General features: G+C 42.6%; 1 protein-coding gene across 2 annotated transcripts in view; it reads left to right on the forward strand.

Moving 5' to 3' along the window:
- Nucleotides 1-18741, forward strand: part of fchsd2 (FCH and double SH3 domains 2) — a 376153-nt gene that overhangs the window by 64012 nt on the left and 293400 nt on the right. The gene's annotated exons all lie outside the window — the stretch shown is intronic.

Here is an 18741-nt window from a genome sequence, read left to right on the forward strand (position 1 = left end):
TGTGTGTGCGTGTGTGTGTGTGTGTGTGTGTGTGTGTGTGTGTGTGTGTGTGTGTGTGTGTGTGTGTGTGTGTGTGTGTGTGTGTGTGTGTGTGTGTGTGTGTGTGTGTGTGTGTGTGTGTGTGTGTGTGTGTGTGTGTGTGTGTGTGTGTGTGTGTGTGTGTGTGTGTGTGTGTGTGTGTGTGTGTGTGTGTGTGTGTGTGTGTGTGTGTGTGTGTGTGTGTGTGTGTGTGTGTGTGTGGCTTTTATACCCTGTTGTTGCATTTACATTGGGACAGATAATTGGATAATACATTTTCAGAATGAAACTAGAAAAATATACTCAGTAGAGAACAGACCTCCACCAAGGCCTAATATATGGGTATCTGAGGGAGGAAAGGAGAGGAAGAGCTGTGTGTGTGCACGGGGCGAGGTCAAATAGCCAGACCTTGCATGGAGGACATGTTGGCATAAAGTTTGTGGAGGTTCTTAACTCATTCTGCGCCATGGGTCGGGGCACCAGAGGGCGCTATTACGCCAGCGCTGTAAGTCAATGGGCGCTTTGTTCACTTGCGAGTGCTTAAAATATATCTTATATTATATCTATGGGTCTAATACACCCGTTGACTGTCAGTGAGTTGCTTCCAGTCAACATCCACGAAACAGATTGTTTTTTCATCTGTACATTTCCGTTTTATACCGTTTTGAATATGAATATAGTTTGGGTGCTTCTGAGTAATTACAGGAAAAGACGCGATAATAGCCCTTTAGTGGAATACACTAAACACGTTGTCATTTTTTGAAATCAACGCTAGATCATCATTATTATCCTTCCTCATGCAAGAATGAAAAGAGCCCTGGACCGCGGGGTTCCCTCGCCACCTCCTCCCACCCAACGGCACACAGCCACACACACACACACACACACACACACACACACACACACACACACACACACACACACACGCACACACACACACACACACACACACACACACACACACACACACACACACACACAGACAGCTTCGATCGGGGTAGAAAGAAATATCAGATCAACGCAAGATTTTATATAGTGTTCTTACCTGGTATCTGATGTAATGCAAAAGAAATAATCCAATTATCTGATCGCCATTCCAAATACTGCTCATGGAGGTCCGTCCCACATTACCGAGCGTTACACATGAACGGGCGGGCGCGGTTACTGTTCCATGCCATCGTTGTTGAGGCCTACCTCGCCTGAGTATTTAAACCCTGCCCGCACGGCTCGGATCGTCCCAGAAAAGAAACTACACCATTTCCAATGGAGTGCAATACCAGCTGGAAGGCGTAGGCGGCGGTATTTGCCCTTTTGCGAGCTCAGACCCATTCCCAATGATAACATCAGGCTGGATGGATGAAAATGAATGGATATAGCTAATAAAAGAAATAACAACCAAAACCCGACTATACTCGTGATTGGCGCTGAACGGTCGGCGAGTTAACCCGACTATACTCGTGACTGGCGTTGAATGAGTTAAGCCCTCAATCTACTTTGTTGTTACTTTCACATGCAACATTCTATGAGTTGCTGATATTGTTAGTCTCAACAGACCCGGGCTATAAATTGAAATGGTGGCACTAGAGGAAACAGAATTTGCTGTGCACATTCATGATCGCAAGAGGAAGAAACCTTTTGATTTCGGTGACCACATGACCTTTCCAATCAAATTACTGCTGCTGTGTGATCTACTGAACCACAAAGTGTGAATTTAACTTGTAATTGTGTGTTTTCTACTGCCTAGAAAACACATAATGTGCCAAATCAGCCTTTTATCAGTGAAAAAAAAGCAACATGTCCCCACATGAATGTTTCCTCTTGCTCATTAAATTAGATCAAGCCCAGAGGAAACTATTACTAAAGCAGTATATAACTTATTCTATAGCCTAGTCCAACTTTTTTTTAAAGGAAGGCTGGCTGGGCTGAATGTTAATAGAACCTGCCTCATCTGTGAGGTCAAAACTGTCAGGTTGACTAAATGTTCGTACCTATAGGCCCAAGGCCTCTGTGTCCCGGAGGACTGAGGATCTAATTGATTAAATTACTTTTAGGTCTAGTCAAGATTATAGTTTAGAAATGTTTATTTAGTGATCAAAGAATAAATGCTGCAATAGACAGTTCACAAGATATAAAATATTATCGAGAATAGAATGTCTCGCACCCACAGTCTGATACCAGTTAGCTGTATTACGATTTATATGAGAGCTCTAGACCCTTGAATGCACAGAGGTTATATACTATCTTCATTGGTTAGGATGGTTGGTCACATCTGTTGTTCACGTGATTGTCCATCACCTTAGACCATGTTGATCTTCTTAGTTGAGCTGCTGTTTCAGTTCCTAGGGTGGTAATTAGAATAGAAATCCTTATATTAATCCCGAGGGCATTAGTCAGCAATGCGATTCCCGTGTTAGAAGAAACATCCTGTGGCCTTATTTGAGGATTGATTGATTGATTGAAAACTTTATTATCAGATTGCAGAATGGGTACAATATAGTACGGCTCAATACACACAATTGTTAACTCATTCCCCCGCCAACAACGAGTTTACTCATTATTGGGCACCATGCGTTGAACGCCAACAACGAGTAAACTCGTTATTTGGTCAGTTTTTCTTTTTTCGATTTTAATATTTAAAAAAAAACTTTTTAAATCTTTTTCCCCGTTCTTTTTCCGTTTTTCTCCCATCCCAATGTTAGTCGTTATGCCAATTCCCAATTCCCTTCCTGGTCGTTGCACACTCTACCCCCTACCGTCGGTCCGGGAGGGCGGAGACTATCACATGCTTCCTCCGACACATGTGTACCCAGCCCACCGCTTCTTTTCACCTGGCTCTCACTGGGAGAGTGTAACGTGTGAAAGGTCACACTACCTCTCCCAGATCCTTCCCTTGCTGTGCAGGCGCCCCGACCGAACTGTAGGAGTCGCTGTTTACAAAGACCAGGACTAGGGATGGGTACCGTTCACATTTGAACCGATACCGGTACCGGTACCTGTGAATCGATACCGGTACCCAACGGTACTTTTTCCGGTACTTTAGTCTCTAAAATTTTATCTACCTAAAATTTGTTGTACATTTTTTTTTTCAAAACTTTATATTTAACACTTTCTTTGCCAGGCTTATGTACATCATTATACCATCCTCTGCCAGCTCTATTTGTCTATGGAGAAGTTCCCCTTCTTTGCAGGGCTATAACTTTTTAAATTGTATTGCTAAATTGACATTACTATGGCCCATTCAACGTCAATTATCTATCGTTCAGGACGTAGGAACGTTATACTTTTTCATTCACATATTCATACTAAAATACGGTCTAAAGTATAAATGTTTTTATCGTTTTCTGCAGCATTCTCCAGAACGTGATTTATAGCACTAAATGCATTATATTGATGATCAAATACAGTTTGATAGCGATCTGCGCGAGATAAAAAATGTCAAATGGACGTGCTTCTAGAAGTTACTACTTATCATCTAATGTTGACCGGATGGGGGGGGGGGGGTCGTTTATAATTCCGTGGCCAACGTTAGATGATTCATCTAGTGTGGGTGATATGATCATTAGAGCAGTTTGTATCGAACACGGTAAAAAAACACGCTGAAACTCACCGCAGCTTCCTCGTAGCGTTGGGCGATGAGCGTGGAGCAAAAATATTCCTATTATGGGATGTTGAAATATGCGATCCATCTCCAGGTTGTATAATATACGTCCAAATCATGTTGTTTATCGAGTTATTGGTAACGGATCACTATCCATTGTGTCGCGCTCGAGTCCCGGCACCTATAGCGAGTGATCGGACCGAATTTGGATGAGCACCAGTTTCCGTTTCCGGTTTCCGGTTTGGGCGATCCGCCAATCGGCCACCAGATGGCGCTCTTGAACCGTTGGAGAGTTGAGAGGGGATCAACAGTAGATCTCAAGTCTCCGGGGGAGAAATATGATTGCGATCACAGATTTTTGAAATATTGATCTCAATGACGTGTTACGGCGTCATTGGCAGAATTAGCATGGCAGGGAATGACGAGTTTAGGCGTCCTTGGCAGAGAAAGTGTTAATAAATAAATACTGTATTATTATTATTTACATCTTACTGATGTAAAGCACTTTGAACTGCAATCCCCTGTATGAAAGGTGCTATACAAATAGTTATTATTTATTTAGAACAACATATATATATATATGTAAGGGATAATGTATGGCTACGAGGTCATTGTCGCAAAATAATTGACCGACACGGAGTTTAAAATACCGAGGCGCCGTGCCGAGGTGTTTTAAACGTAGTGAAGGTCAATTATTTTGCGACAATGACCGAGTAGGCTATACATTATCCCGCTTATTACATGGCTAACTTACTAACAATATACCTAATTCATTTTACATCGACTCGCAACACTGGTTCTGGCTGCGTTCTGGCTCCGCTCGTCGCTCCGCCCCCTGTCATCGCCGGCAGCAGAACACCGAGTGTCTAATTGCACTGAAACAGTGTGTGTCAGTGGGCTTGATTGCGAACAGCTGCGCACTGCGGTCATTATTGAAAAAACAGCGGTCATTATTGAAAAATAATGACCGCTGTCGGGGGGCTATTGACCAATCACAAGCAAGCATTTCGGCGAATGTGAAAACGCCATGTAATAAATATATATATATATATATATATATATACACAGTCACACACATTAAATAAATGTTATGTTTATTTAAAAAAACATGTTTAACAAATTAACAAAAAAAGGTACACATCTATATATTTAAATACAAAATAAATAAAGGTATTGTATTTTACAAAATAACAAGTATAAAACAAGGGTAAACAAACCACTCTAGCAGCAATTAAGTATTCTGCTGATAAAACAATTGTCAAATACACATCTATATATTTAAATAACAAATAAATGAAAGTATTTTACAACTGATTAAACAAACAAACAATCTAGCAGCAATGAACTACTCTGCTGCTGATTGAGTATTCTAGCAGTTATTTTCGCTCCACCCCCGCTTTGGAGAAGACCCGCTCTGCGGTGTGTTTGGTCTTACATAACAGCCTGTGGCTTGTTTACCGACATCACATCCACTACTCTTCTGTCTACTCTTAAGGCCTCTACATGCTCCAGCAACTGCGACGCGACTGCAACACAACATCGACAACGCAACAATGTTGCATTCTGCAACATCCCCGCGCAGCCTATGCAACATTGTACCCCGTATGTAGCTAGGTTCCCTAGATAGATGACACTTCCCTTCTCAACCAACCCATTGATAACAACCCATATAATAGCCGTGTTTATGTTTGTTTTTGCTTGTGTTCTTGTATATAGTGTAATATACTTATATTTAGTTCGTTTGTTACGTTTGTTAGTTTGTTAGTTTAAACTTTTTTGTTGTAACGTTAGTTTAGGTTTGTTTTAACGTTAGATAATGTACAAAATAAACGACTTTCCCGTGTTTTAGATGTCGCTCTTTTATTTTTAAACCCCCCGACCGGAAGTATTATTGATGCTATCGCTAGGGGCTTGTGTCGTCCGGTTCTGTGTTTTTGAACTAATGCTAAATACAAATGTTGAGATTGTTGGTGAACAACTAACTTTAGGTTAGTTTTAACGTTAGCTAGTAGCAGGGATGGACGCCGTTGTGCAAATGCAGGCAGCTACAGGCACTTGAGGGAAAGCTGCTGAATTTAATCGGCAGGAGAGAGAGAGCTCGTCAAAGCCGTATATCCCTGTGGCTGTGGTGTGGACGAAAGTGCAGCTCGAACTACCTGTTGTATTAAATTAATTGATTGCTGTTTAACTTGTCCGTGTCCAGTCCTTTCGATTAGCCCACCGTTCATTGTAAACAATGATGCATGTAATTATATTAACTTTACTGTGTGTTGTTCAACAGTTGTAGCTATGTTAATAAATTCTGAATGGCATTAACGTTAGTTGGGTATGATAGCATTGAATAGCATCAACGCTAGCTGGCTGGCTACAACGAATTCTCACAAGCTGGCATCGTAAAATATCAACACCAGCCATGGGTATACTGTTTACTAAATTGTGGAGGCTTTTAAATGTCAAGGTAAGAGGATTTGAAGGCGTATGCTATGGAAGTCTTCCCCTGCAGCTCCACTTTGTTGAAATGATAACTAGGGCTATAGGATAACCACCGGTTAATTCGCGATTTTTTATTGGTTTGTCATGACAAACCAATTACATAATCCAACATATGTGTAAGAAACTAACATATTCCAGTTAACACGTTGGTTGCCTTGGGTTAAATTCATGATATACCATAGGTTGCCGGCTCTATTTGTCTATGGAGAAAGTCCCCTTCTTTGCAGGGCTATAACTTTTTAAATTCTATTGCTACATTGCCATTATTAGGGCCCATTCAAAGTCCTATATGTATTGTTCATTGTGTAGCAACGTTAAACTTTTTCATTCACATATTCATAGTAAAGTATGGTCTAATGTATAAGTATGTTTTCATCTCTTTCTGCAGCTTTCTCCAGAACGTGATATATAGCCCCAAATGCATTATATTGATGATGAAATACAGTTTGATGGCAATCAGCGCGATATCCAACTAGACGTACTTCTAGAAGTTACTACACGTCATCTGATGTTGACCGGATGGGCGAGGGGGCGTTTATAATTCCGTGGGCAGCGTTATACCGATCGGCCACCAGATGTCGCTCCTGAACCGCCAGAGAGCTCAGTGGGTCCTGCTGGTGGATCTCAGGCCAGCGGAGGGGACATATGAATCAGATCGCAGATTTTTGAAATATTGATATAAGGACGCTGTACAGCGTCCTCCGGCAACTTGAGCATGGCCCGCAATGACGTCAAAAGACGTTTCATGGCAGTCAAAGTGTTAACGGTATATTTTTTTAATGATTCGTTACGACGAAATCAATACTTCCATTTGTATAAATTACATTAACTATCGAGGATAGTATTCCTGCCTGCGGGACCAATATTATTATGACAGCCCCGCCCCCATTCACTAACCAACCAATCAATGCTACGCAACATCAATGCAACGGTTGTTCAGATTAGATTTGGATGAAAGGTACGCAACATCCTCGCAACACACTCTACAACACCCTCTGCAACATCTGCAACCATGTTGCGTTGCAGTCGCATTGCAGTCGCGTCGCAGTTGCTGTAGCATGTAGAGCCCTTTAGCCTACGGAGCTAACGTTATGTCCGACGATTAGCTAACGCTAGCTTAACGTTAAATAAGTTACAAATATGTGAAACTATATGGAAGGAGTAAGCCGACCGCTAAAAAGAAAACCCACCGCGGCAGCGCGAGCACATAATAAAATAAAGTTTCGAGAGGAGTGGACGTTTGGAGATAGTAGCAGAGAGCAAGAGCAGAGGTGGAAAACTGAGCTACACTTTCTAACAACCTGCCCACTGTACCAAGATATCAGAGACATAACAACCTGCCGACTGTACCAAGATATCAGAGACAAGTATACTCCCCATGAATTGCAAACACCCAAAGAGAGTTTGAAAACATGTATTGTGACGTCATCAGACTTTTTTTTTTCTTTCTCATAACCGAAAGTAGGCACCGTTGGATCTCACGTGAATCGATACTCGGTAGTACCGACGTGTTTCGGTAGGTACCTTTAATAAAAGTACAGAATTCGGTACCCATCCCTAACCAGGACCCACCCTCGCCGGGTTTCCCACCCGCTAACACTGCCAATTGTGTTAGTATGGACGGTCGGCCAACCCGGAAGCACCACAGCTGGATTCGATCCCACTGTCTCTGTGGTGGTAGACAGACGCTTAGTCCGCTGCGCTACCCAGCCGCACTCGATTTTAATATTCTATTCCATGTCACGGACCTGTATGTTGCTGTTAAAAGGCATACTGGGACCCCAAGGGTGCAGTACCGGCCAGATCCTGCTAGGTGGCAGTATCAAGAGTGCAGTAAACCCTGTTCCAGACCGCGTGTTACATTTAAATCCCACCGGGCGGAGATTTTTTGTCCAGAAAAGCCTAGAGGTTCACTCGATCACATTGAAACGTGTCCAGGACACTCGATGCATGTGTTGCAGTGGCGTCGTTTTCTCCTAGCCCCGGATCTAAAAAAATAAAAAATAAAATAAAATTGTTTAATTTTTTTTTTTTTTTTTTTTTTTGATGGCAGCATCCCCATTGTCTGTGCTGAATGTTTGTTAGTGTTTGGTATTTTTCTTTGGTTTTTAGTACTTTTAAATCGATTTTTAGCAAGTAGTAGTTTTCATTTGATATAATTTTTTCATTCACCGATTTGTGGACTTTTTTTTTAGTGTCTTGAAAGGTGCATTATAAATCAAATGCATTATTATTATTATTATCCAGGAGGGAAAAGACACTTTGGATAGTAGGGACTGCATCTCTGCCTGTCCTGGCCAGGAAACACTTTGCAACTGTGATCTCCTCTGGCAGTAGTTGGATATTGTAATGTGTGGCGAGGGGTTGCAGCAATTCCACCGAGAGAAACTGGTCTGAGGCTGGATAACATGCCTGTATGCCTCTCATACGTTGTTCTCCAACTCATGAGAACCTGCTCTCAAGCTCTTGCAGCATTCTGTCGAGGACTGGATAGAACAGTCTCTGTCTCAGCTGATCTCCATGAGGTCTGAGCTTGTGCCACAAGATGACTCAGCTACATACTCGTCCATCCTTTTCTGCTTCCTCCTTTGGCTGGTAGTATGTTCCTCAATCCCAAGGCCATTACATATGGCCTTTGTCCTGTCATACATGTCCACTGCCATCTCTGAGGTGCGATAACCTTTGAGTGTGTCCTGCACTGTGCTTTTAAATAGTACAGATAGGTATTGAAGATGTGCACTTTAACGCAGCAGCACCTGGAGCCATCCATACCCATGTCCAGTGTCCACTGACAAAGACATGCTCATGATACTGTGATAAACTATAATAAGCTTTAATCGAACCCTGGGTTCATTTCCTCGGATAGTCCGGTTGGTTTGGGGTGGTGTGAAAGCTCATTCACTCTTGCAAATGAACCCTGCTGCGGTTCATTTGAGATGTGAATGCAAAGCGGACCAAAGGCAGGAAAAGACCCCAAAATCTAATCTTTTTTTTATGAGAAGACTGAAACATTATGTATATAATTTTTTCGATTGCTTAAGCACGATTTTGAAAACAGGGCCCGGTGTTTCAAAACACTACACACAATTAGCACAACCACGCACACAATTATCAGAACACCTCAGATCCTTTGCTAAATTAAACACAAACTATACACTAATTTATAAAAAACTACATTTTGAAACACACGTTTCATATGACTTAATTCTGTTTGAACCAGTTACACACTGCTGTGCTTAACCTAAAACACATTTAGCAATTCTACTTCTCAGTGATTAGAGTACTGTAAGTGAAGTACACAGAGAATGTGCAAATATACAATAAATTCACCAAACACTACACAAGACCAATGCTGTAGACTGATGAAAATATAATTTATTTATCTCCATATACCCAAATCAATGATGCAGACTGATGAAACAAATATATGTCTCTCCATATACCCAAATCAATGATGCAGACTGATGAAAATATAAATGTTCTCTCCATATAACCAAATCAGTTAACATTTCAACATGGAGAATCACAACAAAACATGTCCCAGTGCTCATGCATAACACAGTAAGCTCAGCAAATATCAGACAAACATAAAATACTGTATCCAGTACAGGTTAAAATGACAAAAACAAAAATAGAAAAAAATTAAATAGAGTACAGAAAATACTAGACATTATCTCTTTGCCTAGCTGGATCTGGCAAGAGATTATTTTGTTGTGATTCTCCATGTTGACATGTTGACTGATTTGGGTATATGGAGAGAAAATGTATATTTTCATCAGTCTGCATCATTGGTTGTCTTGTGTAGTGTTTGGTGAATGTATTGTATATTTTCACGTTCTCTGTGTACAGTACTTCACTCTCCTTCCATTTTGGTTGAAGGCAGGTGAACTCACCTGCTGCATTTTTATAGTGCTTAAACCTGATTGGTGTATCTACAATTAAGCAATGGTGTGTTTGTGCATCTGATTGCTGTGTTTAACCAATTGGCTCATATGTGTGGTAATTTGACATTCTATGTGTAATGTAATGCAAGTGTGTTTAGTGTTTTGCAAATCACTGTGTGTATTGTTTTGCAAAAAGTGTGAGGCTGACTTTGTGCTTATAGGGGTGCAAATCTGGGCCTATGTTTTGCTCCTTGAGTGTAAGGTTTTGATAATTGTGTAATACTTTTGATTTGAGTGTTTATGCAATCGAAGAAAACTGTAAAGACTAGAGATTAACTGTTTATTTCTTTTGTACATAGGCTGTGCATAATGTTTGTTTGTTTATTTGCTTATGTGTATGATTCTTAACTGTGTTTTTATTTTGTTATTGGTGTATGTATGTATGTATGTATGTATGTATGTATGTATGTATGTATGTATGTATGTATGTATGTATGTATGTATGTATGTATGTATGTATGTATGTATGTATGTATATGTGTATATATGTATATTTGTACCCTTGTTGGGGCCTCTTGGACCATATCAATGTTTTATCTGGCTAAATAAAGGTTAAATAAATAAATAAGAAACTGATGATTTGGTCCTGTTAACTTTGAATTTTCTATGGGGACTGCCCATATCCCTCTCATAGACCTGGACCTCACCTAAAAAAATTGCGTATTTCTGTGTTAAAAAAAAGGGGGGGGGGCCTCCCGGGCTGAAGCCCCCAATGTTTTCGAACCCTAAAAACGCCCCTGATGTGTTGTGCCGGATTATGTCATCAACCAGATGGATACAATACTGGAAATTGCGATCAAACAATTGGAATATTCTTTTTGGAATACCCCCGATCAAAGGTAAGGACTAACTGACGGCAATTCCAGCTTGATCGTACAATGTTTTCATATCGATCCAGCTGATCCGCGCGTGTGGTGTTCAATACGAATGCCGTTACTGGCCATCAAAGCATAAAAAAACGACCCCCCCCCCCCCTTTCATGCATTCATGATGAAACATAATACCTATTATATACATTTGATTTGGAAATAGTAGCGTGTCCAGGCAAGAAACGCCAACGCTTATAGTAGAATTCACGTAGCGCCCTATAACTCAGCTTTTCAGGAATTATCCCGGATCACTCCTAAACTATACAATATTCACCACAGGATAACAGTACTGTTACATTCAGACATATATGACATACAAGATATACAAATATACAATACTGTTTAAGAGACAGAGTTTCTAAAAGAGAATATATACATTTGAGGGGGAAGAAACTGTACATTGGAGGGGGTTGGGTGGGGGGGGGGGGGGGGGGGGGGTGGGGGGGGGGTTGGACATTTACCGGGGCCAGTTTAGAATTGCAGCCTCCCTTAGGTGCTTTTTGAGAGTTTTGAAGGTGGGTAGGGATTCACATTATTTTACGGCTGTGGGTAGGGCGTTCCACATTGTTGTGGCATAATTGCGAAACTTGTTTAGTTCCTTGTTTGAGCCGAATCTGGTTTGAACATGATTTGTGGAACTCCCTCTGGTGTTGTGGTCATGGTATTCACTGACCTTTGGGAAGTATTTCGACATGTACATGTGGGTATCTTAGTGGTGTAGTGTATCTTGTAGACCAGGCCCATTGCAAGTTGCTGTACTCGGTCGTCAAACTCTAAGCCATCCTAGGTAGGGATGGGTACCTTTCACATTTGAACCGGTACCGGTACCGGTACCTGTGAATCGATACCGGTACCCAACGGTACCTTTTTTCGGTACTTTGGTCTCAAGAAATTTAATTTACCTACCTCAGTCGCAAAAAAAAATCCAAACTTCAAATAACTACAATTTCGACAGTTTTCGGCTTGTCATTGCTCCGACTGCTTTGTTGTTGAATCAAGTCAAATCCTAGGTAAGCATATATTGTGCGTGTGAACGTTGACATGAAAAGAAAAAAGTAAAAAAAAAAAATAATAATAAAAAAAAAAAAAAAAAAAAAAAAAAAATGTTTTAATATTTTTTTCGGTTTCTCACTTGATTCGATACTCGGTAGTACCAACGTGTTTCGGTTCGGTGCCTCAAAAGTACCGAATTCGGTACCCATCCCTAATCCTAGGTTGTCAAAATGGGCAGGGGTGAGGTGGGTTTTAGGAGTAAGGTCAAGCAGTAGTCTGACCAGTTTGTTTTGTGATGTTTGTAATCTTGTTTTTAGTGCCTTTGAGGTGCTTTGGTACCATGAGGTGCAAGCATAGTCATACCCTTGAATGAGTGCTCCTGTAGTACCCTTGAATGAGTGCTCCTGTAGTACCCTTGAATGAGTGCTCCTGTAGTACCCTTGAATGAGTGCTCCTGTTAGAGTCTTCAGGGTATTTTTGTTTACCAGAGAGGAGATCTGGTACAAGAATCTTGTTCGTTGGTTGACTTTTTTGATTACATTGATTGCCATTTTGTCACAGGAAAGATTTGCCTCTAGGATGGAACCCAGGTATGTAATTTCATCTTTCCTTGTGACAATATTGTTACCCACTGATAGACCGGGGAGTGTCATATTCTCAACTTCTGACTAGTTGCGACACTCCTAGAATGTGTCAGCTGGGCCTTCAATGTAATTGTAATTGTTAGACTAGAAGTCTTTATTTGTCATGCAGTTTAACACACACACGCGAGATGGGCGACCCACAGGAACACACAAACACATGCACTGAGTCGCCGATGAAATGTCTCTCTGCACTTTTCCCATCCCGTTGTCCTTCCCCCCATGGGCAGCCGGGAGCAGATAGGGCATCAACGTGAGCCGCGCCCGGGGACCAATCCAAGTGCTCCTTTCCGTCTTCGTCAAGGCGCCACAGCGTTAGCGATCTGTTGTGCATGTTTTTCCATTGGGTTTATCTTATCGGGGGGGAAACCCTTGCGAGCACGGGGAGAACATGCAAACTCCACACAGAAAGGCCTGGGAGATACCCCACCTGAGTACCTGGCATCATGGAAACCTGGTCCCCAAGCGGGAATCGAACCCTGGACCTTCTTGCTGTGAGGCGACAGTGTTAACCACTACACCACCGTGCCGCTTCAGTAGGAAGCGACATTTTTTTTTAAGCCTGGAGGACATAAATCATAAGAATACTTATACGACTTACAGAGGACCTATTTATACATACCTAAGTAAATGGATGATTGCTCCACTTCTACAAGGCCATTTGCATGTTCTTGGTATCTAGGGACATCTATGGATCTCAGGGAATGTATTCCCATTGTCAGAAATATTGTGTCTGTTACTAGGTGTTGAGAGTCACAGCCATCGTGACGCCGTAATTGCCATCTCGACCCCCGTACAGACGCTATTAAGACAGTGGAAAGTGACCGACCAAGATGACAGAGGCGGTGTTGAAGTGCCACGAAGTGACCCTTTTTATTATGACATCCTGTTCTCCCTGTCAATTGTAGGATATAAAGGATTAAGCATATGTTTATTGTATATATCTGTTTTAAATCTAAGCATATGTTACTGTATGTGTCTATATGTGATATGTATACTGGGCTGGGCTGCACAGTCAGAGGCCTCTGTGCTGTGCAGGAATGTGGTCGCAGAGCGTTGACCTTGGCAGAGGAGCAGAGAGGCAGAGGGAGAATGATGTGATGTGCAGAACATATCCACCAATGTATATGAGTACTGTATTGTACATGTATACGTATATGTATATCTGTATATATCTGTATATGTATATATAGGCGTGTTAGGCTATTCATGCTAGAAGGACCATGTGCTGTATATTACGGCAGTCTTCCTCGTCTTCTTCTCTTACTATTAGTGGAGCCAGGAATGTGGCAAACATGACGTAATAGGGGCTTTCCACAGCCACAAGTAATCTGTTACTTCTCCAGTACAAGTAACGACTAGAAAGGGAGGAGTTCATCTTTACTGAGTGTGTTTATGTGTTATACGTTGATTGGATGGTAGAAATGACATCACTGTATTTAGACCAATAGTAAAGAGGTCTTGATATGATGCCGGACCGATATATAAGTGACTGCTCCAGTCTCGGAGCTCAGATTTTCAGCCAAGCCAGGAAATGTCGAGCGGTGTAATGGGGCATGGCCTGGCAATTTTTGAGTAAACCTCCCTAGGAAGTTTACTCTTTAGAGTTTGGGGATTTTTGAACTTTTTGACTTTTTACATTTTGACTTCAGGCCTTTGCTCTGCTGAAATAGATCCTATGATAAATGCATTCTTTTGTAACTCTTGTATTTTTTTATTAAAACTTTTTGAAACTAAATCTCTTTTCTTCGTGTTACTTTTTCTAAGAAATACTGGTAAGCTATAATATCCTTTCTACTTTTTAGCACCTGATTCAAAGTCATTCTGTGTAATTGAGACTTGAATGAAAGGTCGTTTTGAGAAGATACTTTTCCCTATGATGGTATTTGTCACTGTTTTTTTAACCTGTCTAACTATTCATTAGCTCCTAAAATAGTATTATGTCACTGTCTAAATGTTAGATTACAGCTTATCTCTCAAAGAGAATAACATTTAAAAAACATTGTCAGTAGGTCAGAAACACGGCAGAAACGCGGCATGGATCTATTTCATTTATTATGTATAGATCTTAGGTGAAATGGGTACAGATGTCAGTCTTTTCTCTAAAAATAGCAAAAGAAGTAAATAAGAATCTGTAATCTATTTGTATTCAATGCAAAAGGGGATTATACAGACAGCAAGCATTTAGAAAGAGATTACCTCACTCATTTAAGCTCCGAGATTAACTCTCACCGGCGCCTTTGACAAATGAGGGAGGGATAATCACTTGATTGATGACAAACCTATTGGTACATTCAAGTAGATTTACTAAGGACAGACTTGTCAAATAAATCTTCCTTGTTATAAATAAAATATAGATCTCGCAACCTCTACCAATGATCAACATCTTGCCGGAGGGGGTCGGGACGAGCATACGGTATAGCAGGTCTCTTGATACAACCCTTTTAGATTCACTGGGGTTTGAGTGTCAAGGCATTGCAGGACGCTGTTTGATGTCAGACGAGCAGACCACTGAGTGATGGGCTTATCAAACTGACCTGATATTGGGGCTTAATACGTGGCGTCCCTGGAGTGGGCTTTTATACTAATTGAATAGGTAATAACAGCCAAGAGAATATGAACTTAAATGACTGCTGTCAGGTGCCTCTGAAGTAACATAATGCTTACTTAAAGTCGAAACTTAAGTAGAAAACTACTTGCGAATAGCAGGCCTAGGGAGCCTTAAAGTCAAAGGCCTAGGGAGCCTTAAAGTCAAAGGCCTAGGGAGCCTTAAAGTCAAAGGTCTAGGGAGCCTTAAAGTCAAAGGCCTAGGGAGCCTTAAAGTCAAAGGCCTAGGGAGCCTTAAAGTCAAAGGCCTAGGGAGCCTTAAAGTCAAAGGCCTAGGGAGCCTTAAAGTCACTTAAACTTGAAGTAACATAATGCTTACTTAGAGTTTAGCAGGCCTAGGGAGCTTTAAAGTCAATTGAACTTGAAGTAACATAATGCTTACTTAGAGTCAAAACGTACTACTTGCGATTAAAGGCCTAGGGAGCCTTAAAGTCAAAGGCCTAGGGAGCCTTAAAGTTAAAGGCCTAGGGAGCCTTAAAGTTAAAGGCCTAGGGAGCCTTAAAGTCAAAGGCCTAGGGAGCCTTAAAGTTAAAGGCCTAGGGAGCCTTAAAGTCAAAGGCCTAGGGAGCCTTAAAGTCAAAGGCCTAGGGAGCCTTAGAATACTTATCAGCGAGCAAACCTCTCCAACCAAGACTCCTCCTAATGCTCGAGATCTGGAACAATGAGTGACGTAGAGGTCTGCAAAGCGCAGCAGAGGTAAAAAATCTATCAGGAACAAGAGAGGGTTGATAAGAAACCACTTGAAGTGGCGTTTACTAGCGACTAGCAGGTCTAGGGAGCCTTAAAGTCGCTTGAACTTGAAGTAACCTAATGTTTACTTAAGGTCAGAATTTAAGTAGAAAACTCTACTTGCGACTAGAAGGCCTAGGGAGCCTTAAAGTCAGAATTTAAGTAGAAAACTCTACTTGCGACTAGAAGGCCTAGGGAGCCTTAAAGTTAGAATTTAAGTAGAAAACTCTACTTGCGACTAGAAGGCCTAGGGAGCCTTAAAGTTAGAATTTAAATAGAAAACTCTACTAGCAACAAAGGCCTAGGGAGCCTTAAAAGCCAGTGCTAACGGATGCTAACAGCCGGCTAACCAGCCAGTGCTAACGGATGCTAACCGCCGGCTACCAAGCCAGTGCTAATGGATGCTAACCGCCGGCTAACGAGCCAGTGCTAACAGTGGGCTACCAAGCCAGAGCTAACTAGCTCACAACAGGCTACCAAGCCAAGAGCTAACTAGCTCACAACAGGCTAACAAGCCAGAGCTAACTAGCTCACAACAGGCTACCAAGCCAAGAGCTAACTAGCTCACAACATGCTAACAAGCCAAGAGCTAACTAGCTCACAACAGGCTAACAAGCCAGAGCTAACTAGCTCACAACAGGCTAACAAGCCAGAGCTAACTAGCTCACAACAGGCTAACAAGCCAAGAGCTAACTAGCTCACAACAGGCTACCAAGCCAAGAGCTAACTAGCTCACAACAGGCCAACAAGCCAGAGCTAACTAGCTCACAACAGGCTACCAAGCCAAGAGCTAACTAGCTCACAACAGGCTAACAAGCCAAGAGCTAATTAGCTCACAACAGGCTAACAAGCCAGAGCTAACTAGCTCACAACAGGCTAACAAGCCAGAGCTAACTAGCTCACAACAGGCTAACAAGCCAAGAGCTAACTAGCTCACAACAGACTAACAAGCCAGAGCTAACTAGCTCACAACAGGCTACCAAGCCAAGAGCTAACTAGCTCACAACAGGCTAACAAGCCAGAGCTAACTAGCTCACAACAGGCTACCAAGCCAAGAGCTAACTAGCTCACAACAGGCTAACAAGCCAAGAGCTAACTAGCTCACAACCGGCTAACAAGCCAGTGCTAACAGGAAGTGAACTGGCCCTAGCCAGACAAGAGTTAACAGCCGGCTACCAAGCCAGAGCTAACAAGAGCTTACCACCGGCTAACAAGCCAGTGCTAACAGGAAGTGAACTGGCCTTAGCCAGACAAGAGCTAACAGCTGGCTACCAAGCCAGAGCTAACTGGAAGTGAACTGGCCCTAGCTAGCCGGAGCTAACAGCAGACACTAGCTCAGAAGAAGCTGGCGCAGAAGATGCTAACTCATAAGAAGCTGGCGCAGAAGATGTTAGCACAGCAGATGCTAGTGCAACAGACACTAGCTCAGGAAAAGCTGGTGCAGCAGATGCTAGCTCAGGAGAAGCTGGCACAGGTATCTCAGAAGAAGCTGGCGCAGCAGATTCTAGCTCATGAGAAGCTGGCGCAGCAGATGCTAGCACAAGAGACGCTTGTTCGCAAGTTGAGAGATCTCAAAGGGCTGGAGATCCCCGAAAGGGCCTCAATGGCCCAAATGATGGAAATAGAAGTAAGGACCCCCGGTCAAGTTCCAGGGGAAAACATGGTGGAGAAAATAATCCCACAGGTGCGAGACGGGAGTCTGTCTCTCACTGTTGCAGCAGAATCAGTCATACGTGGAGCACCTATGCAAGGATCAGGCTTACTGCTTGAAAAGCTATTCATAGGTGTCCCAGGGAGTAACCTACTGGCAGCCAAATGCGCAGCATGGTCACGAGACCGGTTACATACCGAAGGTATACTGTATGACCAAGTCAAAAAGCTTTCTCACAACAAACACAACAAGGGGGAAAGGAAAGGGGAGAACCCACGAGATGAGAAGGCTCAACTTCGGCCCAGAAACAGCCACCGGCTAAAGCTAAACCTACCTACTCAAAAAACTACAAAAGGGGGGGCTCCCAGGAGCACCCCCCGAAAACAACCGAGGAAAGAGCGGGCAAAACGGAGTCTTCCGACATGAAATACCTCTCTGCAGACGATTGGGGGGCACTAACCCCAGAACAGCAAGCAGAGATGAGGGCAAAAAGGGAGGAATCCAAAGCCCGGAAGGAAAAACATTAATAGTATCCTTACCTCCTGGGACCGTGACACATGACACTCGAGCCTGGGACGAAGGCCGGGTGACAGGGGGTCTGTTAACCCTCAATATAGATCCCCAGGAGAGGCCCCTGCTGAACGCTATTGACACTGGGGCGGAAATCTCCCTGCATATAAATACACCCATTACCGGATCTATAGAAGTGGAATTGGGTAATGGGACCATCGCCCCGGAGTACGGGGAGCAACCCATACCAATGCACACTGGGCCTAGTCCAAATGACAAACTAGGACCCGTCACCCTGATATCAGAATATTGGGCACCACCAAACCCACCATACAATAACCTGTCAGTCATGGTCAGACAACCAACGCCTATGGGCAGGGACTATATATATGAGCACATGGCCTGTCTAAACAAAGGAGCATATGCGGTGCCCCGTCCAAGTGACAAGCACGGAGACAGGGCCGCTCGAAATGAGAGCATGACCTACTTGACAATAGATATAGACCAGGCCTGGGAGCAATCAGATTCTGACAATGAATCCGGGGACAAGGAGACTCCAAACATAGGAGATATCACCAAGCCTGGCGAATCGACCTAAAAAATCAGCCAAGACTATGGCAGTTAAATGTATAATGAGAGTGACTCTGGTAGCACTCGCCATCGCACTGACCCTGGGATTTATAAGGGC

This window comes from Notolepis coatsorum (assembly GCF_963971535.1).
Source record: "Notolepis coatsorum genome assembly, chromosome: 1".
Classification (NCBI taxonomy): domain Eukaryota; kingdom Metazoa; phylum Chordata; class Actinopteri; order Aulopiformes; family Paralepididae; genus Notolepis; species Notolepis coatsorum.